General features: G+C 42.6%; 1 long non-coding RNA gene across 1 annotated transcript in view; it reads right to left on the bottom strand.

Annotated features, from left to right (window-relative positions):
- Positions 1-16,980, bottom strand: part of LOC309604875 — a 59,035-nt gene extending 42,055 nt beyond the window's left edge. Inside the window, exon 1 of the long non-coding RNA XR_014231111.1 lies at positions 16,669-16,980. This is a non-coding gene — a long non-coding RNA (uncharacterized lncRNA). The remainder of the gene's footprint in view (positions 1-16,668) is intronic.
- Positions 16,981-26,552: the final 9,572 nt, after the last annotated feature.

Here is a 26,552-nt window from a genome sequence, read left to right as displayed (position 1 = left end):
TAGATAATCCTAAAGTTGCCACTGGAAAACTACTAGAGCTAATCAATGAATTTGGTAAAGTTGCAGGATACAAAATTAATGCACAGAAATCTCTTGCATTCCTATACACTAACAATGAAAGATCAGAAACAGAAATTAAGGAAACAATCCCATTCACCACTGCAAGAAAAAGAATAAAATACCTAGGAATAAACGTACCTAAGGAAGTAAAAGACGTGTACTTGGAAAACTATAAGACACTGATGAAAGAAATCAAAGATGACACAAACAGATGGAGAGATATACCATGTTCTTGGATTGGAAGAATCAATATTGTGAAAATGACTATACTACCCAAAGCAATCTACAGATTCACTGCAATCCCTATCAAATTACCAATGGCATTTTTGACAGAACTAGAACAAAAAATCTTAAAATTTGTATGGAGACACAAAAGACCCCAAATGGCCAAAGGAGTCTTGAGGGAAAAAAACAGAGCTGGAGAAATCAGACTCCCTGACTTCAGACTCTACTACAAAGCTATAGTAATCAAGACAATATTGTATTGGCACAAAAACAGAAATATAGGTCAATGGAACAGGATAGAAAGCCCAGAGATAAACCCATGCACCTATGCTCAACTAGTCTATGACAAAGGAGGCAAGGATATACAATGGAGAAAAGATAGTCTCTTCAATAAGTGGTGCTGGCAAAACTGGACAGCTACATGTAAAAGAATGAAATTAGAATACTCCCTAACACCACACACAAAAATAAACTCAAAATGGATTAAATACCTAAATGTAAGATGGGACACTATAAAACTCTTGGAGAAAAACATAGGAAGAACACTCTTTGACATAAATCACAGCAAGATCTTTTTTGACGCACCTCCTAGAGTAATGGAAATAAAAACAAAAATAAACAAATGGGACCTAATGAAACTTAAAAGCTTTTGCACAGCAAAGGAAACCATAAAGAAGGTGAAAAGACACCCCTCAGAATGGGAGAAAATATTTGCAAATGAATCAACGGACAAAGGAGTAATCTCCAAAATATATAAACAGCTCATGCAGCTCAGTATTAAAAAAATAAACAGCCCAATCAAAAAATGGGCAGAAGACCTAAATAGACATTTCTCCAAAGAAGACATACAGATGACCAAGAGGCACATGAAAAGCTGCTCAACATCACTAATTATTAGAGAAATGTAAATGAAAACTACAATGAGGTATCACCTCACACTGGTTAGAATGGGCATCATAAGAAAATCTACAAACAACAAATGCTGGAGAGGGTGTGGAGAAAAGGGAACCCTCTTGCACTGCTGGTGGGAATGTAAATTGATACAGCCACTATGGAGAACAGTATGGAGGTTCCTTAAAAAACTAAAAATAGAATTACAATATGACCTAGCAATCCTACTACTGGGCATATACCCAGAGAAAACCATAATTCAAAAAGACACATGCACTCCAATGTTCATTGCAGCACTATTCACAATAGCCAGGTCATGGAAGCAACCTAAATGCCCATCAACAGACAAATGGATAAAGAAGATGTGGTACATATATACAATGCAATATTACTTAGCCATAAAAAGGAACGAAATTGGGTCATTTGTAGAGACATGGATGTACCTAGAGATTGTCATACAGAGTGAAGTAAGTCAGAAAGAGAAAAACAAATGTCATTTATTAATGCATATATGTGCAATCTAGAAAAATGGTACAGATGAACTGGTTTGCAAGGCAGAAATAGAGACACAGATGTAGAGAACAAACGTATGGACACCAAGGGGGGAAAGCAGGGTTGGGGGGTGGTGTTGGTGTGGTGAATTGGGAGATTGGGATTGACATGTGTACACTAATATGTATAAAATAGATAATTGATAGAAACCTACTGTATAAAAAAAATAAAATTATATTAAAAAAATAAAATAAAATAGTTAACTAAACTTGCTGTAAAAAAATAAATAAGTAAAATAAAATAAAAAATAAAGTGTACAACATGATGATTGATATACATATACACTGTTAAATGATTACCACAATCATGTTAATTAATACATCCATCACCTCATATAGTTACCTTTTTAGGGGGGATGGTGACAACGCTTAAGATCTATTCTCTTAGCAAATTTCAAGTATATAATACAGTAATATTAACTCTAGTCACCATGCTGTACATTAGATCCTCAGAACTTATTCATCTTATAACTAAAAGTTTGTACCCTTGACCAATATCTTCCCATTTCCCTCACCCCTGCCCCAGCCTCTGGCAACCACCATTCTACTCTCTGCTTCCGAGTTCCCCCTTTTTCTTTAGATTCCACATATAAATGATACCACACAGAATTTGTCCTTCTCTGTCTTTGTTCAAGTCTTAATGATAATGTGGGAACAGAATTTGAACTCAGATCATTCTATACAATAACTTGTTTTCCTGCACCCAACACTGTATTCTCTAGAAGGAAGTAAGGAGGAAGCATTTGGCAATTAACGCATCCTCCTAAAAATTATCCTCTAAGAACCTGACTCCTTTCATATTTTTAACCTGACTCCTTCCTTGGCCCCAGATATAGAGACCACACTCAGTGGTCTAGAGGATCTTTTACTCTCTTTGCACTGTGGCTTACTGGTGTTAACAGAACTCATTTGCTTAAAAGACTGAGGAGTCTCCTGCCAGAGAATACATCCTGGGAGAAAGAGCTGTCAGCAGAGGGGCAATTCTAAGTACAGCATGGTGTCAGTCACTAGGATTTGTCCCTTAATCTTATCTCTGAGTCTTATTGAGAACAAGGAAGGAGCTGATTAGCTGGTCTATTTCTAGTCTTCTCCTGACATTACTATTGTGTTTGTGTGGCTGGTTAGAGAAGCTTCTTAGAGCATCATAATAAAAGACATCTTTATGATTGTTTGCCCAGCTAGCCCATTTTCCTTGACACTGCTATTTACACCCACAAGGGGTGACCCTCGGCAGCCATGTTCCAGCTTTATGGTGCTGCCCACTCCTTGCTTTGCCCCACCCCTACTACACCTGATTGGTGCAGAGATGAGCTCTTGATTGGAGCTGGGCCAATCAGAGTCCCTTACCAGGAATTAGGAATTGAGACTGAGAGAAGACTAATTGCTCGACCTGTAGCATGAATTTATGAAGCATTTTCACCAAGTAGGTGGATGCACCAAGAAAGCTGGTCCTCAGAAAACAAAAACAAAACAAAAACAAGCAAACAAAAAACACAAATCAGTTATAGAGAGAAGAGCAGAGAAAAGTAGAGAGCAAATACAGGGGGCTTTTCTGTCTCTACTTCCAGTGCCCTTCTGCTGGCCCTTCAGTCTGGGCACACCCTAGTTTTTTGTTTTGCTTCTGTTTTTTTTATAATAATTTTTTTTTAAACCAGCTTGAAATGATTTCTAAACTTGCAGTGAAGAATTCTAACTTTTCTTAGTTTTATGAGTTAGTATAGCTTATAATATGTTAAGTGAATCTGTGATGATAGGTCCGTTTCCCCGTAGGTAAATTAATTTTGCTCAATCTTGAAGCAACAGTTTATCTCCTTATCTCTTCTCACAAGGTAGGGGAGGTGGTATGGATCAGAACCACCGGTAGATGAATAATTTAAAAGCAAATCTACTTTGATAGTGAGCATGTATTATCTTGGAATATGATTGACAGCATATTATCTGCCTTTTTTTCTTCATATAGCCTGCAACCCCAAAGATGCTAGGAGAACAAATCTTGTACACAAAATCACTTGCTTTTCTTTATGTCCCTAAGATGTAAATCAGAAAGACAGAGTCTTTGCTTTTGCTGTGAATCAAATAGGGAAGCTGGGAAGCCAGCAAGAGTCTCAGCAGCTGGCACGGAAAAGGGAATGAGCAAGAGTGAGGGACAGGTGACTCTGGGGATAAATAACACAGTTGTAAGGTAAAAAAGACTAAAGTCAGATACACAGTTTTATGGTAGAGCAGGACCGTAGTCTCCCTCCTTCCTTCGAATCCCCTGCAGAGATAACCAAGAGGGTAATATGGCATCTGTATTAGTCTCCTACAGCTACCATAACAAGGTACCACACCCAGGTGACTTACACCAGGAAAAACTTATCGTCTCATAGTTCTGGAAGCTAGAAGTCTGAAATCAGGGACTTGGCAGGGCCATACTCCCTCTCAGACTTGTAGGGGAGGATCCTTCCATGCCTCTTCCAGATTCTGGTAGCCTCAGGTATTCTTTGGTTTGTGGCAGCATCACTCCAATCTCTGCCTTTGTTATCACATGGCATTTTTTCTGTGTGTCTCCATGTTGCTTTCCATCTGTGCAAGTTTGTATCTACTTTCCTTCTTTGTATAAGGACACCACTTATATTGGATTAAGGGCCCACCCTAATGCAGCATGATTTCGTCTTAACTAATTATGTCTGCAACAATACTATTTCCAAATAAGGTCACATTCTGAGATACTAAGGGTTAGGACTTCAACAAATCTTTTATGGGCAGGGAGAACAATTCAAACCACAGCAGCATCCATAGGGTTGGGCAAATTTGAGCTTGACTTGAGGCAACGTAAATGTCCAAGGGGTCTGATGCAGTTGGTCTGTTAAGGTAGATGATGAGCCTCAGAAATTTGGTGACTTGACTGGGCGGCTTGTCAGAAGACAATTCTCATAAGGACCCAAGGATGAGAATTTATCCTAAGAGATCACCAGGCATGTGACTCTGGGGAAAAGTCTCGCTCAAAAAGGAAGAGGGGCAATTCTCAGGACAGCACCTAGTCAGTTTCTTAGAGGGCCACCAGGTCCAGCAATTATTGGAGTGAAGCGATCCAGGAATGAAAAATGAAAATATTAAAAACTCCATAATACATATTGGAACCCACGCCTGTAACTGCCAATAGTACCAAAGATGAGTTATTATGGTTACTATGATTTCATCTATACCCTCAGATTCATGAGACCTAGGAAACCCTATTTACATCAAAATCAGGCTGGTGGCAGCATGGGGATGGAGAGGGGGAGATGGCAAGAGGCCATCTCAGTTGGATCCTGGTATCAAGGGTATCAACTTTGGCCCCAGGAGAATAAAGTGGGACCTGTTAGTAGGATTTCAATCAAGTGAGGTGGGGCTCAAGGCAAGCCTACAGTCCCAGCATAGGAACTGGGGTGTGATCGAGAAAGGAAGGCAGAAATCCTGTTGAATGGCTTGGGCATGTGTGCTTGGGGTTAAGAAAAGGCTGATACAAATGAGTGCTCATAATTAGACATTGGATTTACGCAAGTTTGGTTACAAGAATTCCCTATTTACTTCCCTGAAGGAGGAGGGATTATGTCCTTCATATCTTTATTCCCATCATATAAGGCGTGTTTTAAACCAAGGGCTCAATGAATATCTGTTGAATGAAGGAATACATGCAAGCACAACTTGCTCAGGATTGGCTCAGAAGTAGGGCGGGGCTGGGACTTCCCTGGCCATCCAGGGGTTAAGCTTCCACTGCAGGGGGCGTGGGTTCCATCCCTGGTCGGGGAACTAAGATCCCACAGGGTGCAGGGCACGGCCAAATGAAAAAAAAAGAAGAAGAAGTAGGGCAGGGCTGAACCTACGTGATTAGACCCTACAGTTGAGAGATGCAGAGGGGCAGGCACTGACATGTTCAGTCTTAGAGTTTACGCTATCTGTCCCTGGTGAGGAAGAAGAAAATGAGGTGGAGAGAAGAACAGAGGAAGCAGGAAAGCACTGTCACTCCGGCTGAGTTGGTGCTTGCTAATTAAGTTGCATTATCCAGTTTGTAATATATCAATAGGTATTCCATATTCAAATGTAAAAATTTACTATCTTCTAACTGAAAGGTGAATTTGAATTATCCTTGTCATTTTTCCTCTCTGTTCTTTTATTGGTTCTATTGATTTCTTCCGTCTGGGAAATATATCAGAACCAATTCATAATTACCATAACGAAGCCTTATTCCTGTTAAAGCACTAGTAGTATTTCTGGGAGGGTTAACACTCCGCTGATGCCTGGATCTCTGTTGTTTCGGTCCACAAGTCTACCAGGTCACTAGTGCTAAGGGCAGAGAATTTGGGGGCCTTTTAGTCATAAAGTCAGAGACTTTGGAGGTAATATTAAAGAGATTTTCTAAGTCAAAGTAACTCCCAAAGAAGAAACTTCCATTGATTTTACTGAAATCTGATCATCTAGCCTCCACTTGAACACGTCCAGTGATGGACAGGTCACCTGTTTGTCAGGCAATTGGCTTTATTATTGGACAACAGCCTGAGATTCTGACTTAGTAGTTCTGGGATGAGACCCAAGAATCTGTATTGTAACATCAGTGATGTTGTGATAGCAAAGTGTATCACTGTTTGACTATGTTTTGGAACCACTGTTTCAGATTAGTGGTTTTCAAAATTATTTTAGCCAAGTGATATATAGGTAGAAAACAAAATCTTACACAGAAGCAGGACCTTCAAGGGAGGGTAGTGAGCAAGAGGGCCATTAGGATGGAGTTTTGAATTCAAGGAATTTTCAAATATAGGCTATTTCCAGTGATAAGGGTGAGGTCTTATCATACATGTTAATTCTAACTGTAGCCTATCAACCTCTACTAGCTAACTCTAAAGATTGAAAAATAGACCTATGAGTAAGGAATCTTCCAATTTGAAGGTGGTCCCGGCAACTCTGGGTTACTAGAATACCTGCATGGAAGCAAAATAGAGAAAAACAATAAAGAGGAGCTGGGGTGAAGCTCCACGGCCTGCCTGCTTGGGTACCTTCCACACCACCCCAAGGAGCACACAGTGACAAAGAACCCAACACTGCTCATGGTTTGCAAACCGCTACCTGAGAATTATCGGTCTAGATAATTTGTCAATATCTCTCTTAAGCTGTTGCAGTCAAAATAGTTCATATGCCCAGGATCCTCCAGAGGAGTGCAGGCATAATCCGTTACAAGAAAGAAAAACCGTACAACCAGTTTGTCATAACCACACAGAACTCAAAGGACATTCCAAAGCATTGCTTTCTCCTGCAGATGTTTTCAGTCTTCACAGCCAACCCCGTGGGTCTCATGGAGTCCCCTTCTTTCTCTGGGGTCCCTCCTTCTTCACTCCATACCCAAAACTCCCTGGGTCCTCCCTCGAAGGATGGCTGAATTCCCTACTTTCGGTCATAAGAGTACATTTAAGTGTTCCACATTCTTTAGAATGGAACGATCCCAACACCACTTTTGGACCATCTCTCATAGCATATTTTCAAAGAGTTACTATGATAAAAATATTGGCTTCTTATCTGTCTTACAAAAGACCTTCTTCCCACCAGAGTGAAGTGAGGAAAGGAATGAAGGAATGAGAGGATGACCTCCTCCACATGTATGGTCCAGATGGAGTCTGGCTGGACAATCAAGGGGAATTATCACCTTCTTTTTTGGGGACATTTATACAATATTTCATTGATTCTGAGACACACATTTCCCCCACATTTTAACACCTCTGATGATAGCTTAGAATCAATGCTGTGTCTTAGTTTATTTGGTAGTGGTTTTTTCTTAGTTGTTTTATATATAAAATGATGCAACATTTACAATAGATGGTGACTTAGATTCAGTGACATCCAATAATTTGAACTTGCTTTCCCTCTTTCTTTCTGAAAGTAGTTTATCCCAGTGACCTCAAATCAACATCCCTGGGGCATGACCCTTCAACTGACTTTGAATTTGCTGTGAACAAATAACAACTTTTGTCAAAAGCTCTGATGAAAGACAAAGCATTTCCAAGAGGTACCGATCTAGTGACCCTATTTTTTTAAAAAAGCAGATCATTAACTCAGTCAGCAACTTTTTATTGGGTACCTACTATGTATCAGCTATGGTTCCAAATGTGGATATATATTTACAGCAAACAACACAGATAAGGTCTTTCTTCTTAAGCATTTTTCCCGCCCCCCAGGGCATTGTTGTTCAATAGAAATGTAACAGAAGCCACACATGTAATTTTATTTTTTGAGTAGCCACATTAAAAAAAGTAAAAGGAAACAGGTGGGATTAATTTTAATAGTATGTTGTATATAACTCAAGATATACAAATTATTTTTAATGAGGCATTTTATATCCTTTTCTTCATACCAAGTCTTCAAAGTCCAGTGTGTATTTTCACCTACCTACACAATATCAGTGAGGACTTAGTACAGTCAAGTGTTCAACAGCCACATGTGGCTACTGTGTGGGACAGCACAGCTTTAGGGAACGGAGAGAGAGAATAAAGAGGTAAACAAATCCCATCATTTTAGATAAGGTCCTTTTAATAAAGTCTTCTATTGAGAAGGTAATATTGAGATGAGATCTAATAGATGAGAAGGACCGTGCTATGCTAAAATGAGATGGACAAGGGCTCCAGGTCCCAGGAGTAGTAAGATCAAAGTCCCTGCACTAGGAATGAATTTGGAGCATCCCAGGAGCAGAATGAAGGTCAGAATGGCTGGAACAGAGTGAGTGTGTGTACCTGTATGTTGTGGGGCAGGGGCAAAAGTGGAAGAGGTGGGAGCGTAAGGGACCAGGAAGGAGAGGCACGCAGGAGCCAGATCATGAAGGGCCTCGTGGGCATTGTAAAGACTTTGGAAATGATGTGTTAGGCTCATATGCCTTGTTTCTATGTGAAATCACACTTGTTACTGGTGACCACTACGTTCATCTTTTAAGTATGCACATCCATTTGTTTAATAATCAACTCTGGACTTCTGCTGGAGGTTGAGGTCTAGGTTTTCCATGTGAAGTTTTCAAAAGTCATCCCTTTTCCTTTGTTGAAAGTGGAGACATTATCTTTCGGCATATCTCCTATTTTCCATGATTTTTCAAAGGTCACTTGGAGTGATGCTGAGTCCACACCTGCAAGTTCCTCCAATATTCAAGGATATAAAATAAATCAGCCTGGAGACATGAACACACGTTTAGTGAGTCAATTCTTTTTTTTTTTTTTTTTTTTTGCTAGACTGTCACACATCTTCACTGAAGTTTCTTTTTGTAGTATTTGTGCTGTTCTTTTCCGTTTGAAGAGGTCACTTGATGGTGAATAGCAACTAAACTGATACTGCCTTCTACTGGTTGTTAAAATTGTACCGTTTTCCCTACCTTCTTTTTTTGCTCTGAACACACTAATCTTGGTTGGATTTTTCACATGAATTTTAGCTCATATCGTGTATTGTTTTCTAAACATTGGTGTTTACATGACCATTTTGTCGTTTGTGTTTATAGCAATTGATGGTGGTAGTCACCTTCCTCCCAGTTCCCCAAACATCAGGGCATTTTGACTCTTCAGTTTCCCTTGTGTCCAACATTTGGCCCCCAGTCCTTATGTTAGTTAGGACCCTCTGTTGAAAGTTGTGGAAATATGGCTCAGCTGATTCATGTCCAAAGGAAATGGACTAGCTCATATGATGGGGAAGTTCACTGATTTCCACCACAGTAGGATCTAAAGTCTCAAAAATATTAACTGGACTTTGTCTTTTTGCTTTGTTTTTTCTATTTGTTTTCTTTCTTGGGAGGCTCTTTAGCTTCACCCCAGCAAAAAAAAAATTTTTAAGAAGAGTCTCTTTTCTGATAGCACCAGGAAAAATCAGTCCCTGGGGGATATGGTGTTCTCATTGGCCAAGTTTGGGGTACGTGCCCCACTCAAGCCTTATGGCTTGAAATGGTAAAATTGGTTCCTCAAGGGAAGATCAATCAGAATTCTGTTTCAAGAAGAGAGAATGGATATTAGGTAAGAGCAAAATAACCAGTCTCCCTATAGCCTTACACATCTCCCTCTATAACGTTGCTTATATTTGTCCTCCTCTCCCCATTTCCTCTGCCTCTCCTTCAGCTGAGTTATGTTGGATTTTCTCCTGGACTGTTAAAAAGGGCTCTTAACAAATCTTCCACCTTCTGGTTTCATCAGGATGGCCATATCACACAATTCCACATGCACAAATTATATGAAGGTATGCAAACGTTGTGCAACACCCTGGACCAGACTCTTCTCCCAGCTCCACTCCCTGTGAAACACCCAGAGGAATCTCCCAAAGTGTAGTTCTGAGTGTGCCAGAATCTGCAGAGACCACCAGACCAGGAAGAAAGTCAGAAAGTTCATCATTTAGAGGGGACAGAGAGATACCATATTTAGAAGGTAGGGACTGCAATTTGATAGAACAATGAGAAAGAATGGCTGCACTGTATAGAACCAACTGATGTAAGAAATACAAAGCAATACAAGAAATGTTCACTAACCACAAAGAGTTTTTGTGGTACGGTAAACATGAGAACCAGGAAGGGCCATATGAGGGGTCCTGTCCATATTTCATAGATAACTTGTGGCTGGAACGATGAGGGAGAGCATCATGATAGAGGTGGCATTTGAGCTGGCCCTTGGCAATAGGTAGGGTTTTACTGGCTAAGAGGAGGTGAGGAGGGGGCATGCCTGGCAAAGTGAATGGCTCAAGCAAAGACACGGCAAGTTTGATAGGAGGTTAGAGAACAGGCACTTGCCCAGATTGTCTGTGTCCTGGCAGCTGGAGACAGATTTTGAGACTAAGTTCAGGCTAAATTGTGGATGGTGTTGAATGTATTGAATTTGGGGGATGGTGGAGAGGTGTGATGTGCTAAAAAAGAAGTATAACCCAAAGGACAAGCAGACACTTTTCTGGTGGTCTGTAGGGCCATTTATCTTTCTATGCTTTTAAGACAGTGAGTGGGAGAGTGGCCCAAGCTCTTAAGGTCCAGCATGGGGAGCCCATTTCCCACTTTGGTGTAGCTGGCATCCTGCTCTCTGCATGAGGGGGTGAGCCTGTGCCTTAGCAAGCAGGACTCATGCTCCAGAACAGATTTCAGCACATGGGCCCCCAGGACCATCCTGATATTGAATCCTTATTCCTGACTCCACCTTTGCCTCCAGCCAGGCTGTGTTTATTTGGGATTCTCTGGTGCAACAGAGGCGGTCCCAGGCGGGTTACGCAAGGCCTAGGAGCAGCCATGGAGACAGTAGCAGAGAGATACAGCGCAGGCCCTATTTGCATGCTCAGTGTGGGGGGATAACTCCCCAGCTGGCCTGAAAGGTCAGCCAGGGGATCTTGTTTGTGAAAATATAAAGGAGCATAAGTTGCTGGCTGTTTCTTTCTTAATTTTTTCTCTCCCTTTTACCCTGGCACTGGGAGTTGGGTTATGCTTCTTGCCAGGATCTCTCCTTCCTTGTCAACTGACTGCCTCTCTTTCTTCCCTTCTCAGAAGGAGGGATGGGTTTCTTGGCTGGATTTCTAATAGCTTCAGAAAGGCCTTCCAGTCTCTGCTGACAGAGACTGGCTTCAGTGTGACTTGTGCGACATGACACGATATGCCAGGACTTGGCTCTAAAGTGTCCCAGGAAACACACTTCAGCAAGGCAGTCCTGCTGTCGGCTCAGGGGTCCCTGGAATGGGCAAGGAAGGGGTGGTGGAGTTAGAATGCATCTGTGTGAGGTGGGCGGTGTGGCCATTTGGGTGGCTTCCCATTACCCCTGATGGCAGGCCATCAGGATGAGGTCACAGTTGCCTGCTCTCTGATCCAGATTAGTTCAGAAAGTGCTGGGCAACAAACAGATGCCCAGATGTCCTGTGGGGAAGATTCATTTCTGTAAGACTTCTTCCAACTCCCGGGCTGCATTTCAACAACAGCCTGCTCCTGCTTTTTCTTATGTTCTATTGATGGTGGTAGGATTAGGAATAGACCTTACTAAACCAAAATGTAGATACCTCTACCCCAGCCCATCAGAAGAACAGATAAGGATCTGTCAGTTTGAAATGTATCTGGACTTTGGTTGTAAGATGCTAGAGCAACCCCCCTGACCTGCATGAAGGAAGCCTACCACTGACCCTTCGTAAGAAGGAAGTACCCACTGCAGGTTAAGAGAGCATCTGTTAGATGGCCAACAGACACATGAAAAGATGTTCAACATTGCTAATTATTAAAGAAATGCAAATCAAAACCACAATGAGGTATCACTTCACACCAGTCAGAAAGGCCATCATCAAATAGTCTATAGATAACAAATGCTATAGAGGGTATGGAAAAAAGGGAACCCTCCTACACTGTTGGTGGGAATGTATATTGGTGCAGCCACTATGGAAAATAGTAGGAAGGTTCCTTAAAAAACTAAACATAGGGGCTTCCCTGGTGGCGCAGTGGTTGAGAATCTGCCTCCCAATGCAGGGGACACGGGTTCGAGCCCTGGTCTGGGAAGATCCCACATGCCGCGGAGCAACTAGGCCCGTGAGCCACAACTACTGAGCCTGCACGTCTGGAGCTTGTGCTCCGCAACAAGAGAGACCATGACATTGAGAGGTCCGCGCACCACGATGAAGAGTGGCCCCCGCTCGCCGCAACTAGAGAAAGCCCTCGCACAGAAACGAAGACCCAACACAGCCAAAAATAAATAAATAAATAAATAAAAAACTAAACATAGAGCCACCACATGATCCAGCAATCCCAGTCATGGGTATATATCTGAAAAAAATGAAAACTCTAATTCAAAAAGATACATGCACCCCAGTGTTCATAGCAGCACTATTTACAATAGCCAACATGTGGAAGCAACCTAAATGTCCATCAACAGATGAATGGATAAAGAAGATGTGGTATATATATATACAATGGAATAATTCTCAGCCTTAAAAAAGAATGAAGTATTGCCATTTGCAGCAACACGGATGGACCTAGAGAATATTATGCTTAGTGAAATAAGTCAGAGAAAGACAAATACTATATGATATCACTGATATGCGGAATCTAAAAAATAAGACAAATGAATCTATATACAAAACAAAACAGACTCAGACATAGAAAACAAATTTAGGGTTACCAAAGGGGAGAGGAAGGGGAAGAGGGACAAATTAGGAGCATGGGATCAACCAATACAAAGTACTATACAGAAAATAGATAAGCAACAGGGATTTACTGTACAGCACAGGGGATTATATTCATTATCTTGTAATAACCTATAATGGAATATAATCTGCAAAAAAATAACTGAATCACTATGCTGTATACCTGAAATTAGTGCGAAGTTGTAAATAACTATACTTAAATAAAAATTTTTTTTAAAAAAAAAGAAAGAGGATCTGTTAGCGTCTGGTAGACACAAGCAAAAATCCTAGCTCGCCCACTTGCCTGTGAGGCTGGGCAAGTCACACTCACAGCATCAGTTTCCACATCTTTTAGGTAAGTGCTCACCTCACAGTGACGTTAGAAGGACTAATCAAGGTAAGGCACATAAAGGGTTTAGCACAGCGCTGGGTGCTTAGTCAGCACTCGAGAAGTGGTAGATACAGTGATTATTAAGGCAGCAGTTTTGCCTTTATTGTTTGGCACTGATTAACCAAAAGAGGAAGAATGGTCCTGAGGCAGGACTCCGCATACACCCAGCTGTTGCTCCCACAAGCAGTCCAGGACGACAGCACTTACATGGGGGGCTAATTTAACACAGTATTAATTTTAAGATGCAGCTGGGTCATCCCCAGGCTCCAGTGCCTTCCCGCTCCTGGCTGGCACCCTGCCCTGGAGAGACAGTCTTCTCTGTGGCATCCAGATTGACCTCAGGAGGGTGTTTGTGACTCAGCGATCAAAGGGTTGTTAATTTTACACTCATATCATATTAACACATTTAAATGGTCTCATTAGTTTTCCTGCTGATGTCCAGCTTTGAAATTATTGCTTTGCCTCTAGAGCCCCCATGGACATGAGCTCCCGTTTTTAGGGGTAACACTCCCACACGCCCATAGATCTAGGACAGCTGCCACTTGGGCTTTCCCTGTGGTTCAACTGGTCCATGAGATTGGAGAAGCAGCAAGTCAGAAACTACTACTTTGATGTCTGGTTGGGATAAATGCAGGTAAGGGCAACTCATTCGCACAAATGCAGGGAGAGAGCTGAGTGTGTCGGTGAAAAGAATCAGGTGCTACAGTGGACCATAAGCTTGAGAGCAGTCAGCAACGCAACTCAGTTTAAGTGCCTGACACTGATTATGGTAAGTGTGTGTGTGTGTGTGTGTCCCTTATGCTCAGCCTGGTAACCACCCCACCACCCAAAGAAGAATCATTTGACAAAATAGGTTGTCAGTACATCTTCCAAAATTTCAAAGGAGGTGTTATTTTAAGGCCAGCCCTGGGGAATAACTCTACAACAACCCTTCCGGCAACTGAGTGCCAGAATGTTACATTTTGTATTTAGTCTCTCTGCAAGCCTCAGAACCTGAAATTCTCAGAGACTGCTTTAAAATAAAAGTTAAAAATTACTTCCTAAAGCCTTGATTGTTGAAATATCTGACTGTGTATGGTACTGTGCTGAGCCCCTTTTAAAGAAAAAAAGAGAAATAACACTGTGGCCGGGCAGCCTAAATAGTGTTCCTCTCCCCCTTTTTTGGGCTGGTGCCTGGAACAGTGACCAGCTCCTTCTGACAGGGCATGAGTGATGGGTGCTGAGAGCGCAGGACCATTTGTCAGAATCAGGCCTCCCGTCAGCAGTGCAGGAGATTGAAGGTCATGCTTCAACTTTGCCACAGCTGTCATCCATGAAGTGGAACCCTCAGCTAAGCATAATCCAGCCCGCAGGCAGATGGCTGTGCAGAACCTGTGTGTGTCTCACCAGCAAAGCCAATCACAGTAAACCTCAACTGTGGGCCCTTCGGGGGCAGCCCCCAGCTGCTGATACTAAGCCAGCATGTACAGGCACTCGGCAGAGGCAGTTGCCTGTCCCGGGTATCGTTTTACCCTCACAGCAACTCCATGAGGTAGCTGTTATGATTCCCATTTTACAGATGAGGAAACTGAGAATTTGAGAGGTGAAGTGAGCTGTTAGGTCTACCCACTAAGTAATAGGATCAGGATTCAAGCCCAGATTCTCTCCGAAGCAACTCCAAATTATCTAAGGAGACCCAGGTGGGATCTGACCTGTGGAGAGGTGGATCTGGTGCCCATCCTGCAAACCCACTGTTCCTTAGGAAGCAGGGCCACCTGCAGATTTATTAACAACCATCTGATATATCCTGGCCTTTGATTTTTTCATATTTAAGCATTTAATCAAAAGGAGTCATTAATAACATTTGAATGTGCTTTTAAAGGATAGTATGCCTTGGGACTTCCCTGGCGGTCCAGTGGTTAAGACTCTGCACTTCCACTGCAGGAAGTTAGATCCCTGGTCGGGAAACTAAGATCCCCTCATGCCTCATGGCGTGGCCAAAAAAAAAAAAAAAATAGTATGTCTTAAAAGACATCAATTTGTTTGATGGATCCTTATCACAGAAAATTTAGAAATATAGAAAAAAGAAGAAATTACCAGTCACTGGTAATCCCACAGTCATTAGCATTCTGGTATTTTTTCATTGTATGTGCATATAAATGCATGATAAAATACAAATTGGAATATAAATAAAACCTGTTGACTCCCATTTCCCTCTCAACCTTATATAATAAGAATTTCCCATAAATTAAATATTCTTTGAAAGTAATATTTTAAAAGCTTTGAACAGGTTCTAGGACATAGTAAATGCTTAACAAATGGTAGCTGTTCCTATTTATTATACAATATCCCACTGAATGAAAGGACTATAATTTATTTTACCTTCCGGATTTCGATGAAAATTTAGGTTATCAGTCCCCTCTCCATTATTGTAAACAATTGTACCAAGAACTTTTTGTACATAAAATTGTGTCTAAGTTTCTCACTAATTTCTTAGGGTAGACTCTTGCTAAGGAATTTCTGGATCAAAGCTTAAGCCATTTTAAACTTGTTATTTCAAATGCATGTCACCAAATTGCTTTCCTAGAAGGAGTGTACCTGTTTAAATTCTCACAGCGGTATAAGAGAGGGTTCATTTCCTCCCGCACTGAATTTGGGGGATGGTTTGACTTTGGCGAGCAGAGTTCTATTTAAAACACAGCCTGAATGACCCATGTGCTTCTCACGCATGGAGAGAGTCAGCAAGCAGGCAAGCTGGCCTTGAGATAATGGCAGCGAGATCTGGGGATTTCCTCTTCAGGAACACAGTTCTGAGCTACCGCTGTTCTGCCCTAACCTGGCCCTTGTTATGTATCCCTGAGAACGCTTGTGCTTCTCTTTATGTAATAGTTACCCCGCTGGTGATGACTCGTTCAGCATCGTTCCTCCCTACTGGACTGTAAACTCCATGAGACTAGCTCTCTTTCACCACCAGCCCAGAGCCTGGTACCCCGTGCGCACCCAGTGAGTATTTGTGAATGGGAGAACTGCAGCTGTACATCAACATGCCCTAAATTAAGAGTTTTGAGCTGAATCATCCTCTCGTGGCTGTCTGTGTTTAAAAATGGGGAAAAAATTTTTTAATCCTTCTTACATAGGATTAAACCAAAAAGCAAGTTACAGAACATTGTGTACTTTATGATCCCAGTTTTGCAAGACAGAGAAAGAGGTAGGGAGAGACAAGAGATGGAGAGACCTTCAGAGGTGGGGAGACCCACAGTGTTACCAAAAGTGGCGTCCAGCTGCTCGCCACTCCGGAGCCGATAAAATGCCCAAATGACACCCAAATGGCAAAGTCCCCAAATGACACTCAGTGCTCACAAACGGTCCTCAACGTCAGACACATCAGAACCAACTGGCAAAATGCCCAAATATCACTTCGTGCTCAAAAGAGAAGTCTGCCCGGGTGCACACCGGTGGACTCACTCGGTCTTGGAGCTCGTCAGCCCATCCAGATGCATGTTTCCATTCCACCAAGGAAAAGCGTTACGTTGGCAGCCAGCGCCGAGCAGGAGAGAAACAGGGAGGATCCCCAAAACAAATGGTTTCAGCAGCTGCTAGGAGTGTCCCCCAAATCCCCCTCTCGGGGCCAACTATCCAGAGCAGCGAGCTCATCGCCACCATCCTGGCGCGCGACGCCACGGCCAGAGGCTCTGCTCCGGAAATCCCGGGGAGCCAGATGTCGCGAGAGCACAGCCCCACGTTAGGCGCCGCGAAACTGTTACCGAAAGTGGAGGCCAGCTGCCCGCCGCTCAAACAGCCAACAAAGAGGCAAGGTTGGTGGAAAGGAGGTTGGCTTTATTTACTTGTTTGTTTGTTTATTTATTACATCTTTATTGGAGTATAACTGCTTTACAATGTTGTGTTAGTTTCTGCTGTATAACAAAGTGAATCAGCCATACATATACATATATCCCCATATCCCCTCCCTCTTGTGTGTCCCTCCCTCCCACCCTCCCCATCCCACCCCTCTAGGTGGTCACAAAGCATCGAGCTGATCTCCCTGTGCTATAGCAGCTGCTTCCCATTAGCTATTTATTTTACACTTGGTAGTATATATATGTCAGTGCCACTCTCTCACTTCGTCCCAGCCTCCCCTTCCCGCCAGTGTCCTCAAGCCTGTTCTCTACGTCTGCATCTTTATTCCTGCCCTGCCACTAGGTTCTCCAGTAAGAAGGCTGGCTTTATTTCGGAGGCCGGCAACCAGTGGGGAGGGCGGACACCTGTCCAAAGGCCAACTCCCCCAAGGGACAATCAGTGGGCAAGAGATTTTATAGATGGAAGGAGGGGGCTACGTGCAGAAACAGCACAGTCAGCTCTGACAGTCATCTTGAAATCGGTCATGGGGTGGTCTGATCGCATCATCTTGATTGTTTTAAGTACAGTTAGTCCTTAGTTCCAGGATCGGTTTGTTCCCATTTATTTGAGGCCAGTTCTTGGAATTGTGGCAGCTTATGTCATGGCTACAGTCTGGTCATCATGTAGTAACTTCTTCCACCTGATGGGGGTTTCAGTATCTATAAGACAGCTCACAGGATGTGGCTCAGAATATTATCTATAGCCCTTGAGGAGGAGCCAAAGGTCCTTGACTTTGCTTAAAGACTAAAGTATTATGATTTGGTCTCGTTTGACTGTTTTCCTTTGTTTCTGCATTTTCTCACTTCTCTGATTAAACTTATTCTTTGGCTAAAGTTTTTCTGCAGACAAAAGCCCGGCTAAGGACATGGGGGCCAAGGACCGTAGGGTCCTGCTCCGTTTCAAGAGACAGACAAACCCTGAAATAGTAATCGTGGTCATCGCAGGCTGGTGATAAGGTTTTCTTTTTTGTGTTTGTGTTTTCCAAAATGTTTATAATGCCCATGAATAGGAAATTTTTTTTTTTAATTTTTATTTATTTATTTATTTATTTATTTATTTATTTATTTATTTATTTATTTATGGCTGTGTTGGGTCTCTGCCCCCGCGCGAGGGCCCCCTCTAGCTGTGGCAAGTGGGGGCCACTCTTCATCGCGGTGCGCGGGCCCCTCACTATCGCGGCCTCTCCCGCTGCGGAGCACAGGCTCCAGACGCGCAGGCTCAGCAATCGTGGCTCACGGGCCTAGTTGCTCCGCGGCATGTGGGATCCTCCCAGACCAGGGCTCGAACCCGCGTCCCCCGCACCGGCAGGCAGACTCTCAACCACTGCGCCACCAGGGAAGCCCAGGAAATATTTTTTATTAAAATTATTATCAGATCTCAAATACTTTGAAACTTGTGTGGTATTATGGTGAACTGGCAAACTTCACCTTATTTACAAGAGTCCCTTTCATCAGCTGGAACCACCTTATTTATGTGCCCTCTTTTCTTCCAAGGGCTGTAATTTTTGTTTTAACTTGAAGAACTGGGGTGGAGAGGAGAAAGAAAAACTTACAAAGCTCCTAGCAATCTAGAGGCTGATATTCTCCAAGCCAGCAAATCTCTTCAGGGAGGTGAGGAATGATCTTACTGAATGAAGAGGTGATCTAAGGTCAGCATTAAATAGATGTGTTGCTTTTCCCAGAGTTGGCTGAAAATATCAAGTGACTTCCTCTACTGAGAAGTTACAGTTTGATGATTAACAGAATTTCCTCACAGCTTTACAGGCTTCAATTTTTATTCCCCCAAGTGCTGTCCTCATTGCCTTCTCTCCTCTTCAGGGACCAGCTCTTAGAGATCCCAGTCCCCAGGGAGGAATGGCAGAGTCACACTTTCCAAGGCGAGATTGGGTACTAAGGGGAAGCATGGGAGGGGAGGTGGGGGGAGGGAAAAACCACAGTCTCTGACCCTGAGGGGCTTATAATTTATCTGATATGTCTTTTAGTGCTTGAAAATTTCCCTCCTCCCAGCGTCACTCCCACCAACCACCAGTGATTGTAGGATCCTATGGCTATAAATACATAGTCCCTAGAAATACATACTCCCTGAATTTTCTGAAATCATATAAAAGAAAATGTATAACTCTTTTCATCAGACACGAGTTAGAACATGTGTTTCTCTTTTTGCCTTAATTTCCAGGCTTTGTGAATTAAACTCATTGCTTCAGTGCAGTGACTCTCTAATCCCCAGTTCTTTTGCATACTACTCCTGCTGCTGGTGTATAATGTCTTATTTACTTGGTCCATCTTTATGTGGACTTGTATTAATTCACCTCATAAATTATTCTAATCCACTTTAGATGCCCTTTTGTACTAAAGTGTGATATATATACTCATCCATTCATTTATTTATTCTATGGGTTGGGTAAAGGGTAAGCTGCTGTAACAAAAAGTGACACCCCCTTCTTTCTTATATACACAGTCCCAATGTGAGCAGCCCAGGCTGGCAGGTGAGCAGGGGGCTCTGCCCCATGAGCTCTTTTGAAGAGCCAGGTTCCCAAGTCTCGGTGACCTGCCATATAGTGGGGTGATGTCATTGCGTGATCAAGGGTGAGCCATAATCACGTCTGTATTTCGGCTTCTGGGAAATTGAGAGACAAGAACTTCAGGGCAAACCGCTTATCATTTTTTAAAAATTAATAACTTTATTTTAGGTTCACAGCAAAATTGATCAGAGTACAGAAAGCTCCCATATCCCCCCTGTCTCCACACATGCACATACTTCCCACTATCAACATCCCTCACCAGATTAATACATTTGTTACAATCTATGTACCTACGTGGACACATCATTATCAACCAAAGACCATAGTTTAAGTTAGGGTTCACTCACATTGTTGTGCATTCTGTGGGTTTGGACAAATGTGTAATGACATGTATCCACCACTGTAGAATCAAACAGAATAGTTGCACTGACCTAACCATCATCTGTGCCCCACCTATTCATTCCTTCCCCCACCCTCTGGCAACCATTGATCTTTTTACTGTCTCCATAGTTTTCCTTTCCTTTCCCAGGACATCAAATAGTTGAAATCTACAGTATGTAGCCTTTCATATTTTTCAGTATTCAGCCTTTTCAGACTGGCTTTTTTCACTTAATAATATGCATTTAGGCTTCCTCCATGTTTTTTCTTGGTTTTTTAGCATTGTGTAATATTCCATTGTCTGATACAACACAGTTATTCCTCTCAACTACTGAAGGACATGGTCATTGATTTCAAGTTTTGGCAATTATTAATAAAGCTGCTATAAACATTAGTGTGCAGGTTTTTGTCTGGACATAGGTTTTTCTATTTTGTTTATCTTCAAAAAAATAGCTCAATTTCATTGATCTTTTCTATTGTCTTCTTAGTCTCTATTTTATTTATTTCCACTCTGATCTTTGTAATTTCCTTCCTTCTAACTTTGGGCTTATTTAGTTCTTCTTTTTCTAGTTCCTTGAGATGTAAAATTAGGTTGTTTATTCGAGATCTTTCTTTTTTCTTAATGTACGCATGTATCTCTATGAACTTCCCTTTTAAAATTGCTTTTGCTGCATCCCATAGGTTTTGGTATGTTGTATTTCTGTTTTCACTTCTCTCAAGATATTTTTTGATTTCTCTTTTGATTTCTTCTTTGATCCATTGGTTTTTCAGTAGCATGTTGATTAATATTTGTGAATTTTCCAGTTTTCTTCCTGTCTTTGATGTCTAGTTTAATACCATTGTGGTCAGAAAAGATGCTTGATATAATTTCAGTCTTCTTAAATGTACTACGACGTGTTTTGTGGCCTCACATATGATCTATCCTGGAGAATGTTTCATGTGCTCTTGAGAAGAATGTGTATTCTGTTGCTATTGGATGGGAAGTTGTGGTTCTCTGTATCTGCCCATTTTTCTCTCTAATTTTAGGGGCAGTGGTTTGCCTTGTGATCTAACTTTTTTGACAGACCTAAGAAAAGTTGTTGATTTTCCAGTTTGTTCAGTTTTTTACTTGTTGGATAGAGTGGTGACTTCCAAGCTCCTTACATGCTGGAGCAGACAGTTGCTTATGTTTGTTTTTTTTTTTAAGTCTTTATTGAATTTGTTGCCATATTGCTTCTTCCTTTTTTTTTTTTTTTTTTTAATGTTTTTGTTTTTTGGCCAGGAGGCATGTGGGAGCTTAGGTCCCCGACCAGGGATCAAACCCATACTCCTGCATTAGAGGGTGAAGTCCCAACCACTGGACCGCCAGGGAAGTCCCTGCTTATCTTTTAAATTAGAAATAAACTGGAAGTTGTGCCATCACTTCTGCTTACACCCATGGCCCAGTCACAGAGCCAAATAAGCTGCAAGGGAGACTGGGAAATGTAATCTCCATCACATTCATTTATAAAATATTTTTGGTTGCCTACTATATGCTAGACATTGTTCTAGGCACTGGGGATGCAGCAGTGAACAAAATAGACAAGGTTTTTTTCTGTGGAGGGTAGAGAGGGGTAAACATATGAATAAATGAATGAATGCTAAATAAATAAATAAATTAAATAGATGATTTCTCAGATGCTGATATATGTGACAGAAAGAAATCAAAGGCAGGGCAGGGGGGTAGGGAGTGTGGAGAGTAGAAATTTCAATTTAAAATAGAACAGTTGGGGATGGCTCACTTAAAAGGTGACCTTTCAGCACAGGCCTGATGGAGGTGTGGGAGTGATTCAGGGCTATCCGTGAGGTGAAGAATGTTCCAAGCAGAGGGAGCAGCTGAGTCCAGAGGCTCTGAGCAGGGGTGGGGGTGCTGCTGGCATAAGTGAGAAGCAGCAAGAGGGCCATGTGGAGCAGAGTGGATGGTGGGGCTGAGGGTGAGGACTCATAAGCAATGAGGTGAGTCCTTGGACTACACTGTGAAGATAATGATCAAAATCGTGTCAATTTGTTTCTAAAGTAGTTATCGAAGACCTATTTTTCATTCATTTATTTATTCATTAAATAAATGCATTGTGCCTCTCTTACCTGCCAGGCCCTATTATATACATGGGCAGTATAATAGTGGGTTAGATAAAGACTTGCTGTAAATCAATAAAGAGAGATGAGGCCTTGCAGTGGTTAAGATTCCACACTCCCAGAAAAGGGAACCCTCTTGCACTGTTGGTGGGAATGTAAATTGATACAGCCACTATGGAGAACAGTATGGAGGGTCCTTAAAAAACTAAAAATAGAACTACCAGATGACCCAGCAATCCCACTACTGGGCATATACCCTGAGAAAACCATAATTCAAAAAGAGTCATGTACCAAAATGTTCATTGCAGCTCTATTTACAATAGCCAGGACACGGAAGCAACCTAAGTGTCCATTGACAGATGAATGGATAAAGAAGATGTGGCACATATATACAATGGAATATTACTCAGCCATGAAAGAAACAAAACTGAGTTATTTGTAGTGAGGTGGATGGACCTAGAGTCTGTCATATAGAGTGAAGTAAGTCAGAAAGAGAAAAACAAATACCCTAGGCTAACACATATATATGTAATCTAAAAAAAAAAATTGGTTCTGATGAACCTAGGAGCAGGACAGGCATAAAGACGCAGACGTAGAGAATGGACTTGAGGACACAGGGAGGGGGAAGGGTAAGCTGGGATGAAGTGAGAGAGTAACATTGACATATATACACTACCAAATGTAAAATAGATAGCTAGTGGGAAGCCGCTGCATAACACAGGGAGATCAGCTCAGTGCTTTGTGACCACCTAGAGGGGTGGGATAGGGATGGTGGGAGGGAGACGCAAGAGGGAGGGGATATGGGGATATATGTATACATATAGCTGATTCACTTTGTTATACAGCAGAAACTAACATTGTAAAGCAATTATACTCCAATAAAGATGTTAGAAAGAAAAAAGACTTCACACTCCCAATGCAGGGGGCCTGGGTTCAATCCCTGGTCAGGGAACTAGATCCCACATGCATGCTGCAACCAAGAGTTCGCATGCCACAACTAAGGAGCCCACCAGCCACAACTAAGACCCAGCACAACCAAATAAGTAATATAAATAAGATTCTCTCAGGTGATAAAGTTTATCTTTTAAAACTACAAAAGTTTATCCAGTGTGACAGATAATCTTATGTGTCAATTTGACTGGGGCATGGGGTGCCCAGATATCTGGTTAAACGTTATTTCTGGATGTGTCTGTGAGGGTGTTTCTCGGAGAGATTAGCATTTGGATCTGATTGAGTAAAGCCAATTGCCCCACTCAATATGAAATGGCATCCTCCAAGCCCTGAGGCCTGGATACAGCAAAACTGTGGCAGAAGGGAGATTCTCTTTCTTTGCCTGACTGCTTATCTGGAACATCTGTCTTTTCCTGCTCTTGGACTGGGACTTACACTATGGGCACTCCTAGTTCTCAGGCCTTTCCATTTGGGCTAGAATCAAACCACCAGTTTTCCTGGGCCTCCAGCTTGCAGACAGTAGATCATGATACTTCTCAGCCTCCAAAACGGTCTGAGCTAATTCTTCATAATAAACCTCTTTATATAGATCCTATCTATTCTCTTTTTCTGGAGAATGCTGACTCATAAATCTGGAAATACAAAATCATCCGCAGAGGTCTACAGAATTCTGTAGAAATACAGAATCCCCATTGCGAGCACTTTCTCTAGACTCTTAGTTCCTTGAGGGTGGGAATTGTACCTTTATTGCTAAATTCATTCAACTAAGCTTTTTTTTTCAAATAAAACACAATTTACTAATGAAAGTAGCAATAAAAGAATGCAGTTATTGTTTCTTTAGTGTGTAAGCGATGCCAAGCACTAGTGAGCTGGTGATTGATTTATCTTAACGTATTTAATTATCATACCAACCTGGTAAGGAAGGTAGTATTATCCTTATTTCCAGATTAGAAAACTGGGATTTAGAGAGGACAAGTAATTGGTGTAAGGGCACACAGCTAATAAGTGGTAGGTCTAGCATTGGAAACTGAATCTACCTGACTCCAAGTCTTATCTTTTTTGCTACCGATACCCTCAATATACAACATGGAGCTTTTCAAGGTCACTTATCAAATGAAGAGGTTTGTCTAGATGATCTTGGCCCAGTCCATGGAGCACTTGTTGAGTACTTACTATATACCAGTGCTGAGCGCTAGGAATACAAGGTTGAAAGGCATGATGTTCCCCATAAGGAAAACAGGCAACTTAATAGACATTCCCTGCACTAAGATGAGTGCTCTGAAAGACATGTGAGCCCAGAGGAGATGCGGCACATCCTGGGGATTCACAGAGGGTTTCTGAAGGAGGTCAAATCTGACCTGAATCTTGGAGGATGAGTATAAGGTAGGCAGGTGAAAAATGGGGACAGTATTCTGGGGAGTCAAAACAGAATGATAAAAGGCACACAATGTGAGGTGACAGGAAGGGGACACTCCTTCTCCATTCCTGTGGCTTGTTCCCGTATGGAGGGCACTCCCCTATCCCTTCCTGCCCACTCTCTCACCCTTTACTTCTCCTCAGGGAGAATTGGAGAGTTCTGAAATTGGAGTGAATGCTGAGGAGTATATCTGAGAAGAATTGACAAAAAAGACTGGAACCTACCAAAAAAAGATGTTCTACATCCAAAGACATAATGAAGAAACCACGAGACAGTAGAAGGGATGCACTCACAATACAATCAAATCCCATACCCCCTGGATGGGTGACCCACAAACTGGAGAATAATTGTACCACAGAAGTTCTCCCACAGGAATGAGAGCTCTGAGCCCCACGTCAGGCTGGGGATCTGGCATCAGGAGGAGGAGCCCCCAGAACATTTGGCTCTGAAGGCCAGCGGGGCTTGATTGCAAGAGCTCCACAGGACTGGGGGAAACAGAGACTCCACTCTTGGAGGGTGCACACAAGGTCTCATGTGCACCGGGACCCGGAGCAAAAGCAGTGACTTCATAGGAGCCTGGGCCAGACCTACCTGCTGGTCTTGGAGGGTCTCCTGGGGGGGGGGCGGTGGCAGTGGCTCTCTCTGGGGTCATAAAAGCTGGTGGCAGACATATTGGGGAGTGTTCACCTATACCTGGCGGCAGACAAATTGCTTGGGTCATTAGCACCAGACCTGGTCCCACCCAACATCCTGTGAGCTCCAGTGCTGGGACACCTCAGGCCAAACAACCAACAGGGCAGGAACACAGCGCCACCCATCAGCAGGCAGGTTGCCTAAAACTTCCTGAGCCCACAGCCCCTCTACACACACCCCCTAGACATGGCCCTGCCCACCAGAGGGCCAAAATCCAGCTCCACACACCAGTGGGCAGGCACCGGCCCCTCCTACCAGGAAGCCTTGCACAAGACTCTAGACCAGCCTCACCCACCAGGGGGCAGACACCAGAAGCAAGAAAACTACCATCTTGCAGCCTGGGGAACTGAGTCTGCAAACACAGGTCAGAACCTACCCTGGGACCAACTGGTCCCTGGCCCTTGGGTGACAAGAGGGGCGGGTACTGCTGGGACACATAGGACATCCCCTACAGAGGGCCACTTCTTCAAGGTCAAGAAAAGTAACTAAGCTACTACATACATGAAAGTACAAATAGAAATTTAAACAAAATGAGACAGCAAAGAAGTGTGTTCCAGATGAAGGAACAAGATAAAACCCAGAAGAACATCTAAGTGAAGTGGAGATAGGCAATCTACCCGAGAAAGGTGAGTCCTGAGCTACTTCAGGGGAGAAGATCCAGCACACGTGGGATAGTGTAGGAAGATGAAAGAGTGGGGCAGAAAGCAGCCCTTTGGGGGGGGGGGTTCAAATATTTAAGAAGTTGGCAGATGAGGAAGACTCTGTGAAATAGGACAAAAAGCAATCATCAGAGATGTAGAAGGAGACTCATAAGAGATGTCAAAGAAGTAGAGAATTTCAAGAAGAATTGAATGAGAAATAGTGTCAAACACAGTAGAAAGGCCCAAGTAGACTTAGACTGGGAGTGTCCAGTGGCTTTGGCAATTTGGAGGTGATGTTCTTGAAAGCAGTTTGAGTTGAGTGGTCTGATCAGAAGCCAGGTGGCAGTGGGTTGAAGAAGTGAAGACCCCAATTATTGGGGCTATTTTCAAGATGCTTGGCTGAGAGGTCAAGGGGAGGTCAAGAGAGACTTGCTCCTCAAAAGGTGAATCTTGATGTATTTATAGGCTGAGGGCAATGAGCTAATAGAAAGCAAAAGAGTAGATTTATAGAAGAAAAGGGAGTATGGATGGAACGAGATCTATCTCAGGGTGAAGGAGATCATGAATAAAAAGCTGAGATGGGGGTAGGGAGGAGGGTGTGTGTGAGTGTGCAGAGGGGGGTGGGGATTATCTTGAACAGGAGAAGAGATACCTTCTTCCCTGAGACCTGAAAAAGGGTGAAGTGTGTTTATAAATGAGATAAACGTTGTGTTGATGTTTTGGGTGGAGACTGGAGGAGACAGAGGAAGCAGAAGTT

This window comes from Balaenoptera borealis, assembly GCF_965194805.1.
Source record: "Balaenoptera borealis genome assembly, chromosome: 11".
Classification (NCBI taxonomy): Eukaryota; Metazoa; Chordata; class Mammalia; order Artiodactyla; family Balaenopteridae; genus Balaenoptera; species Balaenoptera borealis.
The sequence above is the reverse complement of the archived record's forward strand: the minus strand, read 5'-3'. Positions and strand labels throughout refer to the sequence as shown.